This window comes from Mustela putorius, unplaced genomic scaffold, assembly GCF_011764305.1.
Source record: "Mustela putorius furo isolate JIRA1106 unplaced genomic scaffold, ASM1176430v1.1 tig00000129_pilon_pilon_pilon, whole genome shotgun sequence".
Lineage (NCBI taxonomy): Eukaryota > Metazoa > Chordata > Mammalia > Carnivora > Mustelidae > Mustela > Mustela putorius.
This window is the reverse complement of record NW_025421290.1, coordinates 35,725,802-35,730,644: the sequence shown is the minus strand read 5'-3', so window position 1 is coordinate 35,730,644 and position 4,843 is coordinate 35,725,802. Positions and strand designations below refer to the sequence as shown.

General features: G+C 39.4%; 1 pseudogene; it reads right to left on the bottom strand.

The window, feature by feature from the left end:
* Positions 1-286: 286 nt before the first annotated feature.
* LOC101673116 lies at positions 287-1,666 on the bottom strand (annotated as a pseudogene).
* Positions 1,667-4,843: the final 3,177 nt, after the last annotated feature.

Here is a 4,843-nt window from a genome sequence, read left to right as displayed (position 1 = left end):
CGCCCCCACCCCAACTCTGTAGTTCCTGTCATCAATACTAGATTTATAGTTTTATTATAGTAACAAATACTTGTTACAGTTAGATCTACACTCATACACAGGATTACTATATTTAAATTGATATAGAACAATATTTACATTTTAAAGTTACACTTTTGAAATTAGATGATGAAGAGCAGCTTAAGTTTCACAACACAAAAAAGAGCACATAAGACAAAAATAGAGGTGGAGCAAAAATATAACTATCTGTTCTTGAGACAGCATGTGGAGACTTTTTGTCAGAAAGCTACGTCTTCTCAATCTGATTGTCCAAATCATTAAAATATGGATAATTCAGTATCATTTTTCCAGAAACTTGTTTGGTGGGATTAACCTGCCAATGTGCTGACATTTTTGAAAGCAAATCCAAGCCATTTTCAACCAAGTTTATGATATGGGATGCTAGACTTCCTGGTTTCCACTTGGGAAGTGTGCTCTTAACAGTTTTATAAAGATTCCACTTCTGGCCACACTTCATTACTGGGGGTGCCCAAAGCTCTGAAAATCCGAAGGAGTTGATCAATTTCTGAATCTCCATGGAAAAGTGACTTATTAGTTGCTAATTCTGCAAATAGAGTATCTGCACTTCAAATGTCAACAGGACTTGTGAGCTGACCCCAGCAATACCTCTGTGCCAGTGTTATTACTTCATGGATAATATATGCTCCTAGGTATTCCAGAAACACTGGCAAGGTCAAAACCAGCCAACTTAGTTATCCCTTTGTTGTCGATAGATTTTGAGGTTTTAAGTCTCTGTGAAGAGCTCGTTCAGAGTGACAAAACAACATCCCTTGTACGATTTGGCCCAAATTAGTCTTAATATGTGAAGAATCCATGAACTGACTAGGAGGGAAAGAATCCAAGTATTTCTCAAGAACCAAGGAATTCAGAGATGTGATACAAACTGGAATCCTGTATAAGCACATCTTGAAGACTGACTATATTTAGATGACAAAGTTCTTTTAATAGAGAAATTTCCTGAATTGTGGAACTAAGAAACTCTTCATCTTTACTTTCTTGTCTGATTTTGTTCATGGCTACCACTTGACCTATAGTTTTACGTCTACCCTTGTACCAGACTCCATAGATATTTTCTCCAATTTTTTCAATTTTGGTGTTATATTTTATAGTTATCCAATAGGTGTGGTGAATCCTGGCTTATTATTCTGTGATGGTAGTCTTGGGCAAGTTGGGGTCATAGTGGAGGCAGTTGTGGCAGCTTCCTTGTCTGTGTCTTTCTTTCTTAAACTTTGGAGAGCCTGAGTATTTTTATTATGAATCATTTTCTAATAATCCTTCTGAGTCTGTTGAGATAAGCATTTGTTTTTTTAAAAAATTTTGTTAAATATGCTAAATTTCATTGATTGATTTTTTTAAAATACTTTAAATATTTATTTATTTATTTGAAAGAGAGAGAGTGGGAGCAGGGGGAAGGGTAGAGGGAGAGAGAACATGCAGGCTCCATACGGAGTGGGAAGCCTGATGGATGCAGGGACTGATCCATGACCTTGAGATCATGACCGGAACCAAAATCAAGAGTTGGATGCTCAATTGACTGAGCTATCCAAGTGCCCTCAGTGATTGAGATTTGAACCTTGTGTTCCTGAGATAAACCCCACTTGGTCATCATACCTGAATTATTCTTAAAAATATTTGATGAATACTTTTTACTTTTTTATTATTTGAGGCATATCTGCATTTTGTGCATCTTCAAGAGACCAGGAGACTCTATTCCCCATTGGCTGCTGTTGAGTTACAGTAGTCCCTTGGTGCCTGAATGTGGGCGGACAAGTATGTTTTGTAACCCTCTCAGATCCTTGGGGGAAGCGTCCAGACCAAGACATAAGGGAATCTTGGACTGTTGGTAATATCCTGCCCACGTGAGTCAATTTATTTCTTCAAATCAAGTATTTGTTCAGCTTTAATTTGGATCAGCTGAAAACTGGGATAGTAAGGAGAGGAATGGAGAGGGAGGACTGCAGGTGGAAACCTCAATGTAGGGAGAACATTTAGATCCTGGCTACCCTACAATGACAAATATTCACAATTCAAAGCATGGCTCCTAGGGTCTAAGTTACAACTCCAGGGTTGTTTTATGGTATTCCTTTTGCTTTTTCTGAGAAGAGTTTTGAAATGATGTTTTTTCCTCCATTGCCTTAAGTTTCTACTGGTGTACTAGTACGCTGGTGATGGACGAGCATGTATTTCCTTACATGTTGGAGCGCCTGGTGGACTCACTCCTTCATCTGACTCTGGCCTGACTATTTACTTTTAGTGCTTTGAATTTATTAAGCGTTAGAATCAGTATTTGGTGAAAACTCAGTGTCCCCTTCTTTGGGACTCCAAGGAGATGAGTATGAGATTCTATGAAAATTTATTTTTGCTTGAGAGCATTAACAGCAAGCATTAAAAAAAGCCTCTTCTGGTCTGCCTTGGAAGCTAGGGTCAGTGTCCGTGTGCTCTGAACCGGGGGACTAAGATATGAGACTGGGAAAAGGGAAATTCCAGTAGATGAAATGATAAGAGAGAACCTGCGTGGCTGCCAACTTCTCAAAGAAATATGTGGAGAAGGGCTAGAATCTCTTGGCTTTCTCCCACATTCAGTCAGCTATGGACTTTGGGGTCTGTGAAAATAGCTGGTATGCAGCCTAGAGCAATGCAGTCTCTCTTTGTCTGTCCTCTATCCTGTTTTGCATTTTCCCACTCACCTCTCCTCCTCTAATCTAGACTGGGACAATCAGATGACAAAAGAGTTCTACTTTATAACACAAGTGCAGGTAGGTATTTATAGTAGGGAAATGGACTGAATGAGCTAGCTGCTAAAAATAGAAGGTCTGACTTAATCCATTCAGGAAGATTGTGGCCCAATGCATTTAGGGATAAAATAAATCAGTTCAGATCTAATGTTCAGAAAAAGTAGCCCAGATTGGGATAGTTGGCTTCTCATGAGAAATGATATAGATTTTTCCAAATGGGCAGCAATGGTGGGGATGAGCACCTTTTGCAGGCAAAAGGCTTGACCATTAGCCTGGACATCAGAAGATCTTCAAATACCAATTTTCTGTCAATGTAATGGTTGATGCTCATTCATTTTCCCCACATGTGCAGGTTCTTTGAATGAATATCAAATGCACAGTATTTATTGAGCACTGAGTGCCGTGCCATGCTATACCCTACTCATGCTTTTTTGTTTAGGTCTCACAACAACCCTAGCATATGCTCTCCATGCTGCTGATAGACAAAGTGAGGCTTAGTTAGGATTTTCCAAAGCCATATTGTTTGTGGATAGAAGGTTGAGATTTGAACTCATTTGGAGATAGAAACTGAGTCTTCTGGTATTTATGCCATCCTCTTGACATTTTATTCTGGGTTGTGCACGTATAGGCCCTCAGCTGATGCTTGTTTATGGTGAAGACTTTATTGGCTCCCTCTCTCTTTTATCTCTTCCTACCTTGAGTTCAACAGCCTACTGTGCTATTCAACTTCACATCTACCCTATGTCATCTATCAGTCATTTTGGAATGTTAGTTCCAAAAAAACCCTACCTTAACCATCATGATGGTCTTAAAAAAATAACTGTAAATTCTTTGATACTCCTCCTATTGAGAGTTGGGGTCTGTGGCTCCCCTCCTTGAATCTGCTGTTTTGACCACCTGAGCACTGCCAAAGTGACACTGCATTACTCCTGCAGGAGGGTAGGTCATAAGAAGCCATGCAGCTTCCGCTTTGTTCTCTTGGAATGCTTACTGTCCATGCTGTGAAAAGCCAAAGCCATATGGAGAAGCCCCATGTGTGGACGCACTGGTCATCAGTCTCATCTGAGTCCAGTCCTTGGTTAGCCCAGCCCAGGTAACAGACACATAAATGAAGAAGCCATTGGAAGTGGATTCTCTAGGTCTAGCTCTTCTGGTTCAATGTTTCTGTCATCCAGATGTTTGTTTCCTCAGTAGAGGCCCCAGACATCATGGAGTGGAGACATACCATTCCACCAGGACCCTGCGTGAAGCCCTGACCCATGGAATCTGAGGAGTGTAAGGAATATTGTTACATTTTAACGATTTGAGCTACTCTTAAATCATACATCAAAATCATATGGTGGTCTATCATTCACAATTATTATTTTTAAACTTTTTATTTACCTATTAATTTTAATTTTAATTCCAGTGTAGTTAACATACAGTGTTATGTTAGTTTTAGGGATATAATAGAGTGATTCAGTAATTCTGTATATTTACTCATTGTGCTTCATGATGGGTGTACTCCATCCCCTTCACCTGTTTCACCCATCCCCCCACCCACCTCCCCTCTGGTAACCATCTGTCTGTTCTCTAGAGTGAAGCATTAAAAATTATTTTTAATCTACCAGCTGACAGCTCATTTGGGTCTTCCTTGGATTATGTGGAAACTGCAATCCACTGACTTTTTCTGTCACCAAATTTTGGAGTAGCCTGTTACATATAAAGAGCAGCTAGAATATCCAAATTCATTCAACTAGATGGTGAGTTTTAAAGACAGAGACGATGCTGGTTACTTCTCTGGAAAGCTTCTTGACATCCTCTTCAGCACGAAGAACATCACTTCTGTGTAGTATGTTTATGTGTTGAAGAAAGGGAAGAAGGAGGAGGTTTTTCATAGCAGAGGTCTGCAGATTTTTTCCCCTTGAGTATCCCTTGAAAGAATTTGGAGAGACAATGTATGCCCGTGCATATTCTCATTTGATATCTACAGTTTCCCATTATAACTTTACATAGTTGCAAAAATTGTGATTTAGGGCATATTGTAAATACTGACATTCAAAAATAAA